This window comes from Lepisosteus platostomus, chromosome 5 (assembly GCF_059453375.1).
Source record: "Lepisosteus platostomus isolate fLepPlt1 chromosome 5, fLepPlt1.hap1, whole genome shotgun sequence".
NCBI lineage: Eukaryota > Metazoa > Chordata > Actinopteri > Semionotiformes > Lepisosteidae > Lepisosteus > Lepisosteus platostomus.
In genome coordinates, this window is record NC_142615.1 from 18646643 (window position 1) to 18661450 (window position 14808).

Below are 14808 nucleotides of genomic sequence, written 5' to 3' on the forward strand. Positions count from 1 at the left end.
ATGCAATGGAAGGACCGAGACCTCACTAGACAGGGAAGGTGCTGGTCATCAAAGCTGAGCTCTTGCCTGTCTTGAATTTTCTGGCTTCTACCTTCCCAATCCCACACCGTGTTGCGGCGGTGCTGAGGAGATTGATGTTTCAATTTCTATGGGGTGGGAAGCAGGAAAGACTCAGAAAGGAAATACTGTACAGGCCGCTACCCTCAGGGGGGAAGTCTGTCCCAGATGTTGCTACGAAGCTGCTGTCCATTTTCCTGGCCTCTGTGCTGTGCGTACCTGGACTTATTTTTCCAGGCTCTGGGTAGGTAGGGAGGTGTTCAGAGTGTGGGCTGTCAGACCCAAGCTGGATGTCCCACTCTCTGACACATGCCCCGCAATTTATGGGACAGTTAAAAGTTTTCTAAGATCTCGCCCAATTGGCCATATTCCCCTCCGAGATGTCAGCGTCCAAAAACTGGAAGATTTCGTTACACCCCTGTGGGCATTTTAACATCAGCCCAAACAAGGAAGGTGTGGAAACACACATCCTCTAAGTTTCTGTGTAACATTCACAGAGATTTAGCCTGGAGTGTCGTCCACCAGTGCTTACAGGTACGAACTTTCTTGAACCGTAGGGGCCTCACCCCCAGCCCTCGCTGCGTTAGGGTGGGCTGCGGCGAGGAGGAGACTGTGACCCATCTCCTGTGGTCCTGCTTTTTGCTAAGGCCTTCTGGGCACAGTTTGAAGATTGGTTGCAAGCTCTCTCGCCCCAATTTACCCTGACCGCTGCTTTTGTCAAACACGTCAGGAGGAAGTTTGACAGGATCTGGGCCGTGGTGAACAGTGGGAAAGACGCCCTGTGGAGAGTGAGGAACATGGGGCTGTTCAAAGGCATCGAGGTCCCAGTCAAGGCAGCAGGTAGCCTGGCCCTGTTCATCACCCGAGAGAACTATTACCTCAGAGATCTGTGGAGAGAAGGGAGGGAGGAAGCAGAAAATCTGGGGGAAATAGAGAGCATAGGTCAATATCTCAAGAAACTGTGAAAAACATTATCATGTTTAAGTAAAGAATGTGATTTGCACCAGCAAAAAATATATTGTTGCTATGTAACTGGTACCGTGTCAAAATGTAATGAGATGTGATCATATATACTGTTTTAAATATGTATATTAATGTAAAGCTTTCTAATTTGTGATGTCCTGTATTTTTTTGTGAAAAGAAAATAAAGTTCTTAAAAATCGAAATCGGTTCACCCAGAGCGAGACTCGGCCATTGCTGTGCTGACCCCTGCGAATTCCCCAAATGTGGGAATCTCGACTGCATAATTTCTGGTAGTGGGGGACTGCGTTCACGCTCTCCCCTGATGTGCTTGGTCCAATATCAGATACGGAAGAGTTACAACACCACGAGCTGCGATAGGATCCCAGTTCGAAAGGAGTCGATGCCACTGCTGGTTCCCGGTTTCTTTTAGTTAGAGGTCCGGAGAAGCATTTCAAGCTGGTTACACTACTCCTTCCGGACATTCATTCCCTTTTCAAAGTCAGTCGTTTTGCTGTAGTCTGCATTATTTAGGCTGATTATCGAGGTTAGCCTTTATTTGGTCATGGGGGCCTCGGTACTGTATGCTAATTCTCAAGGCAGTTTCACCCGTTTTCTGATTGCTAGGTTCTGTACCAGTGCAGACATGTCAAACAGTGAATGGCTGTACCTCTATTGGATCTGTGCTCAATGAATGAAATCAGTAATAAATGAATATATGTATAGTTATACGAAAAACAAGTGGTTTATCGACTCATCTTCATTTGCAGATTTAGAGGCAGCTTCGATATTCGTTTTACAAACGGGTTTTTTTTTATATGGGTCACACACATGCCATAGCAACAAAACACCTCTAGAGCTGAGGCTATAGATCAACTTTCCATCCTCCAAATTTTCCTCCCAAAGTCTACGGCACCAATGGCAACCTCTGCTGGCTGAGAGAGTAAGAGCTTGCAGCACCTGGTATTCCCAGGTGGTCTCTCACCCAAGTACTAACCAGGCCCAACCATGCTTAGCTTCCGACATCAGACAAGATCGGGCACATTAAGGGTGGTGTGGCTGCAATCGAAAGCCATGGCGCCTGACTCGCCTGACTGGGAGAGGAGGTCACACACTGTATTATTATTTTTGAGAGACAGACTCACTGTCTGTTCCTCAGGCTGGGACAGGAGATCATAATCTGCTTTATTATTATTGAGAGACTGGCTCACTCCTGTCTGTTCCTCAGGTTGGGACAAGAGATCACACACTGTATTATTATTGAGAGACGGGCTCACTCCTGTCTGTTCCTCAGGCTGGGACAGTGGATCACATACTATATTATTATAACTGAGAGACAGGCTCACTTTCTATTCCCCAGACTGGGACAGAAGATCACACACTGTATTATTATTGAGAGACAAGCTCACTGTCTGTTCCTCATGCTGGGACAGGAGATCACATAGTTTATTAATATTATTGTTGAGAGACATGCTCACTGTCTATTCCTCTGGCGGGGGCAGGAAATGACACACTGTATTATTAGTTTTGAGAGACAGGCTCAGTGTTCCCCAGGCTGGGACAGGAGATCACACACTGTATTATTATTATTATTATTATTATTATTATTATTATTATTATTATTATTATTATTATTATTGAGATACAGGCTCACTGTCTGTTCCTCTGGCTGGGACTTGAGATCACACACTGTTCTATTATTATTGAGAGACAGGATCACTGTCTGTTCCTCAGGCTGGGACAGGAAATGACACACTGTATTATTATTATTGAGAGACAGGCTCGCTGTCTGCTCCTCAGGCTGGGACAGGAGGTCACACACTGTATTATTATTATTGAGAGACAGGCTCGCTGTCTGCTCCTCAGGCTGGGACAGGAAGACACACACTGTATTATTATTATTGAGAGACAGGCTCACTGTCTTTTCCTCAGGCTGGGAAAGGAAGTCACACACTGTATTATTATTATTGAGAGACTGGCTCACTCCTGTCTGATCCTCAGGTTGGGACAGGAGATCACACATCGTATATGTTACGGATTCGGTAAGAGAAACCGAAACCAGTGAGAGAACCCACTTGCAGGAGCTGACAAAGCCAAGCCGTGATCCAAAGAAAGCCGTAGTCGAAGGAACGAGCCGAGAGTCCAGGGGAAGCCAGAGATCCAAAAGGGAACGAGTTACCGAAGTCAAAGCGTGATCCGAAATCGTAGACAATAGAGCAATCCGATAGTCCAGGGGTAGCCAGAGATCCAAAACAGAGCGTGAGTAACGAAGCCAAGCCGTGATCCGAAAAGCTGTAGTCAAAAGGGGAAAAACCATAAACGGAAAGCCAAGAAGAACACTAGGTAGAAGAAGGAGTAGGGCAACCAGGAAGCTCGAAAGGGAAACCAATACTGAGCAAGGAGGTAGGGAAAGACATGTGCTTAAGTAGGATGAGACGGGGGTGTGGTGGTGAATAGGAAAACTGATAGGAAAACTTATTATTATTAGGATTATTATTGAGAGACGGGCTGACTGTTCCTCAGGCTGGGACAGGAGATCACACAGTTTATTCATATTATTGTTGAGAGACATGCTCACTGTCTGTTCCTCTGGTTGGGGCAGGAAATGACACACTGTATTATTATTATTGAGAGACAGGCTCGCTGTCTGCTCCTCAGGCTGGGACAGGAGATCACACACTGTTGTAGTGTGCTCTCACGAGGCACCAGTTCTGTAGGGGTTTGGGCATTTACTGGGACAATTATTAATTGTGGCAGTAAATCACAAAATTGATTCTTTTAATGGTCTTAGAATCCAACCATGCGATATAACTCAAAAAACGCACACACAGGTACTAATACACGAGGATACATTTATCAATATATGGAATATGCATGTAAACTTAACAGATCTTTTCGTAAAGGTTATCAGAATACAAAAGATATATATTCATTCAGTTACAGTTACACATATCAAGAGGACATACGTTCAGTATATCATTCATTTAGAATCGTAATTGAACTTGTTTAAAACTTCTACATTAGATACTCAAAACAAGAACATAACTCTTAGGAATTAAATTGATATCAACTGGTTGGGATAACAATTGAATTATCGAGCAGTAATGCAGTGAAGTGGAATACTCATCCAATCTCTGGGGATTTAGGTCTCTTGCGGGCTCAATGGCTCCGTGCATGGCTGTGCTGTGTGGCTTGAGACGTTGCGCTGCTGATGCTCTCTGAAGACCGGCTAGTTAGTTTTGGCTGAAACTAGCGAAGTTTGTGCACAGGAGAAAAGATGACTGTGGGTCCCAGCAAGTCAGGAAGAAGACCAGTTCGTTCCTGATGAAGCGATAGTTCTGAATAGTGATTCAGCTGTCCACAGTTCCGACCTGTTCACGAGGCTTGCTGCTGGTGCTAACCTCGGGTGGATCCTTTGGTTACTCTCTGGCTACCTCCGCTCTCGACACTTAGAACAAAGCAAAGTTCTGGCACTCGGACACACTGGCCGTTCCGTGGTTGTCCAGGCTGAGTCTCAGGATGGTCAGGAGGCGCGCTGCGAGAATGTTCTGCCCTTGGGAGCCTTTCTGCTCCTAGGCCGTCCCGCCCTGGAATTATCTCACAGCCCTGGAATTCTCCTTTGAATTCCCTTTAGAATAGTCTTGGAGCTTTGTGTTGCCTGTTTTTACCTGGAGGAACTTCAGCTCGTTTATTGGATGAAAGTTTCATGGGCATCAGAGACCCACGTGGGTTACTCTGCCCTACCAGTCCCTGATTGGTTGATCAAGGTGAGATATGAGTCACTTACTCCTGACACTTAGGAATGCAGTCCAGATGTCCATCTGGCACTCCCTAGACAGATAGGCGCCAATGGATGCCCATTGATCATGATAGCCAGGCTAAGCTAAATGCATTCCCATTTGGGAGCTGTCCCTTATCAAAAGAAAACATCTTTAAATCAGCCTGCCTGAATAGCTTCTCTGTGGCTGCACCACAGAGATGAAGAGAGAGATGGGGCCTCATTTGGGAAAGCACAGCAACACTTAATTCTGTCTTATTAACAAGCATTGCCGCTACAATTAGTAGGAAGAAAGATACAATGTTTTGAAAATGTCATATGTTTTAAAGGATTAAAGGGAAAATAAATACTTTATATACGCAAACTAATTCAACTGAGCTCCTCTAAACAATATTGCCTGAAGAATTGCCAAAGCACAGTGTATCAATTTGGGTGACACTGGGGGAAAAGGATCACAACATTGAAAACCACAAGGCTTATTTTCAACAGCAAAATTTGTGCTTGAAAATATTTGACAAAAAAAGGAATATTACACGCACGGAAACCAATATTTACCACTAGGATAGAATGCAGCATAGAACAGTTGGATAGAAGGTTAGTGTAACTCTATAGTGCATCACAGAGGTCAGTCTCTTCCCCCTCATTATGCAGGCTGACTTCACTGTCCTCCAGCGATAGTCAGCTGTAATCACTGATGCAGACATGATGTTAATACTCTGACAGCATCTTGGCTGATTTGGTTAAAGTGTTTTCCTATTAAACAGGAGATTCTGCGTTCAAATCCCAGCAGTGTCTTTCTTCCTGTCTTGTCTTACAAAATGTATCACTATGGATGATTACATGCAGCTTGATTTTGTTTAATGCAAGTTTTCATTCCCTTTCTGATGGCTCTCTACAGTAATTTTTAAAAGTACTAATCGGGATGGATTACTGTACATATCCTCAGTAAAGGGGAATATATAAGTAGTGACTATCCAAATTGCATTTTTGTGTGAAACACATTTCAGAAAATCGAAAACCAATTTTCAAAACTCACAATAACAAGACAAAGGCAAAACATAAGTTCACTTGCACTTTATGCATATTTACCACAACCTTGCCTTCTGATCATAAAAAGTCTTAATTTTAATATAGCAGTTTTAAATGGGACATTCAGAACATGGCATATGAGAATATATGGTTAACCGAGGATGAGCAAAGGATGATCGCACTTTCTGCTTATTGCTATGAACCTACCCCTGGTTATAAAAATGTCTCAAAATTCTGACACTGAGGTGTGAGACACAATGTAACAGGCTCTCATAATCCCGAAATACAAGAAATTTTACTGTAGCGTTTTATAAATTTGACCCTGTGAACATTGCATGTCCCTCCTTCCTCATTACCAAAACATCTCAATGTCCCGGCACTATGTACATTTGTAATTACAACACTTCACTGTTTCATTTATGAGTTGTGACATTGTGAACATGGCATGTTAAAGTATATAGAAAATCTAGATCAGAATAGGCTAAATGCAATTCCTAGTGATTTATCATTTTCTTACTTTCTAAATGAAAACAATATTTTTTCAGTGATTATGACACTTCAGTATGACATAAAATATGCTTCAATGACAGAATAAATAATAATAATAAATAATCATGGAAAAAATACCCAAAGTGGACATTCATAGTTGTGATTATAGAATGTTAGATATCGGGTGGGTAGCTGCGTCAGCATGCGTAGGCTGCAAAGGAACAAGTAAAGGACTATTCCTGCTGAAAAGAGAAGAAAAGAATCACAATGTTTCGGCTGTGGAGCCTTCTTCAGGTGTGAGAAAGACAGGGCAGTAAGCAAAGATAATTTTCTTTTTATCTTTGCTGAATGCAGTTTATCGCTGATGACAACATCAAAGACATTAAGGACATTAAGGAGTTTTTACGGCTAACAGCTCCACATCAACTTCCTTTCATAACTTTCATAACTAACCTCATCAGATCCTTCAACTCTTTTCTTGGGTGAATATGGTTTTCTGGGGAGTTGCGATGTTGGGCATACAGTAACTGGACATTTCCCGGTAATTCTGACACCTGTTAAGCACTCGCATTTCCTGCAAATATTAAAATGGTAAAGGTTTCGCTGAGAAATCCAATCGACCTTTGCGAAGACAATGTTTACATCGCAACAGAAACCTATCCTTTGGTGGACTCAAACCACCGACTTTTCAGTTAACAACCGAATGCGCCACACAGACGGAATGGTGGGTTCGTGTCTCACATCACAACTTTCCGGTTAAAAAAAAATATTTTTTTGCCAGCTGGCAATATTTCTTCTGCACTGATAATCAAGAATTGAATTTAATTTCTCGCAAGCTGTGTGAATTTCTTGAAATACAAGTTTTCCAGAAAGGAAATGAATACATGCATTTAACGAAATCAAGCCCTTTGTGATAGTCCGAAATGGTACGTTATGTACCACAAGATAGAAAAAAAAACATGACTGGGATTTTAAGCTACTGTACGTGACCTATGGTACCAGACCGGGGTAAAGTTAGCTTGAAGTTCGAAAACGATTTTGGCACGCCTGTAGCGTTTACACGAAACCTCTTAGAATCGCGAGAATACTTGCTTTGTGCATAAAATACATTGTGAATGCTTTCTCAGCCTTTACTTTTTCGTTTATATTACATTTTTTGGACCAAGCACGAATATTCTTTTGTCCATATCTTCGCAACGGAAGCACAGAACGCCTTCAAACCAAATGCATTTTAAAGACCACGACGTGGATATTTCCACAGCCTCTACATCAAAGTATCAGTGAGCTAATTATCTTTTTTTAAACCTCCGGTTTTTCATCGATGAGTAATTACGCACTAACTGGAACCCGGGGGACCGCTGTATACACAAGTTCACAACGCGAGAAATACTGTTCAATACGGCTTCATGCGAAAAACCCGTATATGACCATAGGAAGCATAACTGTGCAGTCTCCAATTACCCAGACTGTAAGCACGGGAATAAAGCTTTGTCTGAATTCTGAAACCCTTCCTTTACGTCCTGTTTTCATTCAGGTAAGAGTCAACTATATGCAAAATACTACTGACAGCAAGAAGATTAAAATATTCTTTACTCAGCAGCTTATTAAAAACAGCTCCCATGATGTTCAAACCGATTTTTTACACAGAACACTGACACAGCTTTGCGTTCTGAATCTCTTTTTCTCGTGTGTTTATTTAATGTGGCACAATGTACTGGGATAGGGGTATTCTGTTCACAAACCAATAGCATTTAAACCACAGCACCCACAATGCTGCAAGTAAGTGTTTTGCACACTAAGCAGAGAGCGATGTCTTCCTCGTTAGTATAGTGGCAAGTATCCCCACCTGTCACGCGGGAGACCAGGGTTCATCAGGACATGCATTGAAGTGAAAGCAGGATGCGCTGTGACATGCACTGTGCAGACCCGCCACACTAAGAGGTGAGTGGGTCTGTTCGATCACAGCGCTAGGCGAATCCCTAAACAGTGTGCGTGCAACAAACGAAACGGGCCTGTTTCCGCCCGGTTTCGATCCGGGGAAATCGGGCCCAGTAGTGGCGGGATCTGTACAGTGCATGTCGCAGCGCTTCAATGTGCTTCCTGATGTCCTACCCCGAGTGCAGAAAAGACAGCATCCACAGCAACAACAGCTCAGGTCTCTGCACAGGAGCTAAGCTGCCCTCATCTCCTCTGCTCTGCGGCTCCTGCGGAGTGGAGTCCTGCCTGGAGCCGTGTTTGCAGGCTGTGGCTCCCCGCGCCCTGTCTGTGCGTCATGTCCAAGAGCTCCTGGGAGGAAGAGAGAGCCCTCCCACTCGGGGGCTTTTCCACGGTCTGTGTGAGGAGGGGCGGGTGTGTCCAGTAGCTTATCGAGCGGAAGCCTGGGGCGGCGGAGAGCTCTGATCGTGCAGACCTTGAGGTGTCACCTCTTTGTCTGCTTTCCCGCCCCCCCTCCGCCCAAGCTCTGCTCCAAAGTAGCCCGTCAACCCCTCACACCTGCACTTGTCACAACCTAAGGTGCGGTCATGAGACACCCATGGGGTGTCGTTCTGTTCTTGCTAATTGTTTCCTGCCTTTCGCAGGCAGGAGTCAATGCGAGGAAGATGCGCTGGACAGAGCTCAGAGGGCGCAGCTGGGTGGCTTTCCTTCTGAGTGACGTTCCTGCAACACTCTCCCGCTACTCTTGGTGCGCTCATGCCACAACACAGGAAGGCTGGAGCAGGTGGCTGTGGGCTTTGCGCACCGCTGAAATAGCTCAGTTGGGAGAGCATTAGACTGAAGATCTAAAGATCCCGGGTTTCGGTATTTTGTTTCATCGCGCCCTTTGTTCCTCTCTCCAGCACCCCCTGCCTAAAGTGACGCGTCCCTTTCTCAGCCCGAAACGCAAGCGAGACACCAGCAGCGGTCCCTTCAGGTTTCCGTAGTATAGCGGCTAACACGCGAAAGGTCCCCGGTTCGAGACCGGGTGGAAACAGCCTCGTTTTGCACGCTCCTGTACTTCACAGAGGTCTTGAGCGACCGCTCATTTGTTCCCAATGTATTTCCGGTGCCTTCGTGCACTCTTGTACCAAACGCACGTTCCTTCTGTACGCGGAGCCGATCATTTGCAATTGGGCTGTGCCGACAGACCAGGACGAGCTCTGTCGGCTCAAAAGCAGCGCAGGACCTGCAAGAACAACAGAAAGATTAGCATCCAGCGGGGGCCTCTTAGTGAGCCCAAGAGCTCATCAAGAATCGGCTCCAGCAACAGGGCTGGGCGCATTGTTCCATTCTCCGCCCACTCTCGGTGTAAACAAGTCCCTCCTGGTCTCTGCTTGAAATGCACTTTCCTGCGTTTGCTTTGGTGTAACTGGCTTCCCCTGCATGGGCGAATGTGAAGAAGATCCTTAGTAAGTCATTGAAGAAAACCGAGAAGAGGTCGGAGTGGCCTCTGTCGTTCATCAACGATCCAGTCAGGCAGTACTCCTCTGTAAAGCGCCGTTCGTTCACATCGATTGGCTTTTTTTTGCCTTCATTCGTGCGAGTAGTAAAAGCAGACGCCCCTATTCTGCCGTGACCCGGATTCGAACCAGGGTTGTTGCGGCCACAACGCAAAGTACTGACCACTATACTATCACAGCGAGTTACCGAGACACACGCGGCAGGGCGGAAAGGGCTGTGCTCTCTTCGTGTGACATAATTCGGAAAAGTCCTGACAACTCTCTTGCGTGTTTTCTCATATTTATGTAGTTTGCTTGCATGATGCCGGGAACAGCATGGTTGTTCGCTGCCATATGGTCTAGCGGTTAGGGTTCCTGGTTTTCACCCAGGCGGTTCGACTCGGTTTTGCCTCCTGCTTTCCAAAAGATCAGCACCGTGTACGAAAGAGCCGCATTAAAACTACTCGAACGTGCAAAACGTGCGAGAAGAGGGGGAGCTTGTTTCCAACCGAAACTTCTCGCGTGTGAGACGAGCTGATCATCGCTGTGGGAGGGTTACTCTGGTAGACAGGGCTGACCTTCGGCAATAGGATTTATAGTCTCCAAGATGATATTTGCACTTTCTGGAGAGGCGATTTTCTCCACTTCAGTAGCCCGATTTCGTCGATTGCGTGGAGAGGGCTGTAGAATGTGGCGCCGCCTTTCCTGCTCCGTCCATGACAGGCGTGCTGGTCTCTGGAGAGAGAGCACGGTCCATCAGCGCACTCCAATAAAGGCACTGGAAGCAGCTGAATCGCATTGGTGAAGCTCAGCGCTGGGCCGCTGGGCACGTCTTACCACCGTTTCCGTAGTGTAGTGGTTATCACGTTCGCCTCACACGCGAAAGGTCCCCGGTTCAAAACCGGGTGGAAACAGACATCTTTTGTCGCCAGGCACAAAAGGGGATTGGGGGTTCGCCTAGCGTTGTAATCGAACAGACCCACTCACCTCTTAGTGTGGCGGGATCTGCACAGTGCATGTCACAGCGCATCCTGCTTTCACTTCAATGCGCGTCCTGATGTACCCCAGTCTCCCGCGTGACAGGTGGGGACAGGTGACAGGTCCTATACTAACGAGGAAGACATCGCTCTCTCCGACCCCCGGCATCGTGTCCCGACCCACCGTGCTGGAAGCCGACGCGTGCTGTGATTCCTTTACGGAGCAGAAATGACAACCGAGGAGCCGAGAGATCATTTCAGCATTTCGCGTCTGAACGGAAAACATAAACGACCAACTCGGAATGACTTGCCTTTGACGCTTCTCAAAGCGTTCTTTGTGCATCGAACAGACCCACTCACCTCTTAGTGTGGCGGGATCTGCACAGTGCATGTCGCAGCGCTTCCTGCTTTCACTTCAATGTGCTTCCTGATGTCGAGTCGTGTGCCGTGCGGAGGCTCTGAAAGCGAGAGCAATGAAAAGGTGCACGACGCTGTGAAAGAAAACAGAGAAGTGAAAGGCAGTCATTTCTCTAAGGAGGTGAAAGAAAAGCTACTCCCCGTCGGGGAATCGAACCCCGGTCTCCCGCGTGACAGGCGGGGATACTTACCACTATACTAACGAGGAAGACATCGCTCTTTCCAACCCCCGGCATCGTGTCACGACCCAGCATGCTGGAAGCCGACGCGTGCTGTGATTCCTTTACGGAGCAGAAAAGACAACCGAGGAGCCGAGAGATCATTTCAGCATTTCGCGTCTGAACGGAAAACACAAACGACCAACTAGGAATGACTTGCCTTAGACGCTTTTCAAAGCGTTCTTTGTGCACGACGACTGCGCCGACTAGCAGATACAAATGGGTTGTACAACTTTGAACTAGCAAATGGAAGAGGGCTAAGCCCCCTCTCTTTTAGCCCAGGTTCGATCTGTCTCCCAGAATCACCAGGGTGCACGCACACACACCCGTGCCGTTGAAGTGCTCTGCTTCATTTCTAAGGGCATCTCAACATTCACTCCTACCCCGAGTGCAGAAAAGACAGCGTTCGCAGCAACAACAGCTCAGGTCTCTGCACAGGAGCTAAGCTGCCCCCATCTCCTCTGCTTTGCGGCTCCTGCGGAGCGGAGTCCTGCCTGGAGCCGTGTTTGCAGGCGGCGGCTCCCCGCGCCCTGTCTGTGCGTTGTGTCCAAGAGCTCCTGGGAGGAAGAGAGAGCCCTCCCACTCGGGGGCTTTTCCACGGTCTGTGTGAGGAGGGGCGGGTGTGTCCAGTAGCTTATCGAGCGGAAGCCTGGGGCGGCGGAGAGCTGTGATCGTGCAGACCTTGAGGTGTCACCTCTTTGTCTGCTTTCCCGCCCCCCCTCCGCCCAAGCTCTGCTCCAAAGTAGCCCGGCAACCCCTCACACCTGCACGTGTCACAACCTAAGGTGCGGTCATGAGACACCCATGGGGTGTCGTTCTGTTCTTGCTAATTGTTTCCTGCCCGTCGCAGGCAGGAGTCCATGCGAGGAAGATGCGCTGGACAGAGCTCAGAGGGCGCAGCTGGGTGGCTTTCCTTCTGAGTGACATTCCTGCAACACTCTCCCGCTACTCTTGGTGCGCTCATGCCACAACACAGGAAGGCTGGAGCAGGTGGCTGTGTGCTCTTTGCACCGCCGAAATAGCTCAGTTGGGAGAGCGTTAGACTGAAGATCTAAAGATCCCGGGTTTCGGCATTTTGTTTCATCGCGCCCTTTGTTCCTCTCTCCAGCGCCCCCTTCCTAAAGTGACGCGTCCCTTTCTCAGCCCGAAACGCAAGCGAGACACCAGCAGCAGTCCCTGCAGGTTTCCGTAGTGTAGCGGCTATCACGTTCGCCTAACACGTGAGAGGTCCCCGGTTCGAGACCGGGCGGAAACAGCCTCGTGTTGCACGCTCCTGTACTTCACAGAGGTCTTGAGCAACCGGTCATTTGTTCCCAATGTATTTACGGTGCCTTCGTGCACTCTTGTACCAAATGCACGTTCCTTCTGTACGCGGAGCCGATCATTTGCAATTGGGCTGTGCCGGCAAACCAGGACGAGCTCTGTCGGCTCAAAAGCAGCGCAGGACCTGCAAGAACAACAGAAAGATTAGCATCCAGCGGGGGCCTCTTAGTGAGCCCAAGAGCTCATCAAGAATCGGCTCCAGCAACAGGGCTGGGCGCATTGTTCCATTCTCCGCCCACTGTCGGTGTAAACAAGTCCCTCCTGGTCTCTGCTTCAAATGCACTTTCCTGCGTTTGCTTTGGTGTAACTGGCTTCCCCTGCATGGGCGAATGTGAAGAAGATCCTTATTAAGTCATTGAAGAAAACCGAGAAGAGGTCGGAGTGGCCTCTGTCGTTCATCAACGATCCAGTCAGGCAGTACTCCTCTGTAAAGCGCCATTCGTTCACATCGATTGGCTTTTTTTTTGCCTTCATTCGTGCAAGTAGTAAAAGCAGACACCCCTTTAGGGAGCCTGTCAGCACCCGGCGTTTTCCCCTTCTGTAAGCTCTCCATAGCCTCTCAGCTCTTCTACTGTCAAATCCCCCTCAAGTACTTCCCTATCTTCTTCACTCAAAACGTTTTCTAGCTTTGAGGTAAAAAAATGAATTTCTTCATCCTTTACCTCTGTAGAGCTGTACAGTCTTGAGTAGAAGTGTCACGCCCTCTGCAGCCAGAGGGCGGTCCTTCTATGTCCTATCCCTAGTTTCTGGTCTGCTGTCCTTCCTGTCCCTCTCTTTCCCTTGGCTAAATATTTCAGGGTCTTGCACTCTGTCCTCGCTCAGCACTGACGTTCGGATGTCCTGAGACCCGCCTAGCACCAGGGCGCCCCACGTCCGCTCCCTGAGGGCACAGGTTTCTATACGGCATTCCTGAACTCTTTGCACTAATGAGCCCGGGCCTTTTTCCCGTATCGCCGCTAAGCATATGGGTCTTTTTCCGCCCTCCTGCTCCCCACGGTTAGTCCCCTTGGACGTCCGTGACAAGAAGGCCTCGATGCAGGAGAGGATAGCACTAGGCTCTGTTCTCTCTCTTCCCTCCTCATCAACTACACTTTCCATGACAGAAATGGAGCCTACCACTTTCCTGAAAAAGAAGCAAGTACACTTCTCATTTTCTTCCAAGAACTGCACTCTGCTTCTTAACAGCACTCCTCGACTACTTTCTTCCGCTATGCTCCGGACATCCTTTTTTAAAAGGGTGATATCCTCGAGCACATCGAAGCCACTGTCTTGTGTAGAGACGCTGCAGCTGCCTCTGTTTCCTGGCTAGCACTCTTCTCCGTCTGGCAGCAGCCTTCCTTCCCTCAGCCATGAAAAAGGCCTTTGTCCTCACCTTCACCTCCTCCCACCACTCTCCTACTGACTCGTACAGACACTGCAAGGACAGCCACTGTGATAGTTTCTCCTTGTAGCGGGATACTACCCCCTCATTCTCTAGCAGCTTTGTGTTGAGTTTCCAGAGGCCTGGGCCAAAGACAGTCCCGCCCTGGAGTTCCACTCTACACCCTAAAGCCTGATGATCTGAGAAGAAGACAGGCTGAAGAGTGACCCCAACAACTTTCACTCTCTCTGAGACAAAGCAATAGTCAATTCTGGAGCTGCTATTCCTCCCTGACCATGTATATCCTGCTATTGTGGGATATATACATCTATATGTGTCTGAGAGTTTAAAGTCTTGAACTAAGTTTTGCAGGGCCAGTGAGCTGGAATCCAATTTTATCGGAGAGCTAGACTGCCTATCTGTGTGCTCTAAGATACAATTAAAATCCCCTCCCACTATCACGTCTGTGCTACATAACAATAGGGGAGAGAGTGCTTTGAGTAGCTCCACCCTTCCTCCAACGTCAGTAGGACAATACACATTGATTAGACGCAGGTTAACGGTCCCCCATTCCACATCCACACACAGCAACCTGCCATCTATGACCCTCTGAATACTTTTCAATTTGAATGCCCATCCTTTGAAAAGAATGGCCACGCCAGAGGTTCTGTTGTTATTGTCCCCTGACCAATCAGAAGGCCCTTTATCCCACCTATCTTCAAAGCTTTTATACCTCTCTTGATTTACTTCTTTTTCTTTTTCTTCTTACCAATTTCCTGCCAGC

General features: G+C 47.5%; 3 non-coding genes and 1 pseudogene across 3 annotated transcripts; 1 reads left to right on the forward strand and 3 right to left on the reverse strand.

Annotated features, from left to right (window-relative positions):
* Window positions 1-1965: 1965 nt before the first annotated feature.
* Window positions 1966-2084, reverse strand: LOC148664440 (5S ribosomal RNA; annotated as a pseudogene).
* A 7774-nt stretch (window positions 2085-9858) lies between these two features.
* Window positions 9859-9930, reverse strand: trnah-gug (transfer RNA histidin (anticodon GUG)). The gene has a single exon. It is a non-coding gene; the product is annotated as a tRNA-His (tRNA).
* A 640-nt stretch (window positions 9931-10570) lies between these two features.
* On the forward strand, window positions 10571-10643 carry trnav-cac (transfer RNA valine (anticodon CAC)). Its single transcript has one exon. It is a non-coding gene; the product is annotated as a tRNA-Val (tRNA).
* Window positions 10644-11259: 616 nt separating this feature from the next.
* On the reverse strand, window positions 11260-11331 carry trnad-guc (transfer RNA aspartic acid (anticodon GUC)). The gene has a single exon. It is a non-coding gene; the product is annotated as a tRNA-Asp (tRNA).
* Window positions 11332-14808: the final 3477 nt, after the last annotated feature.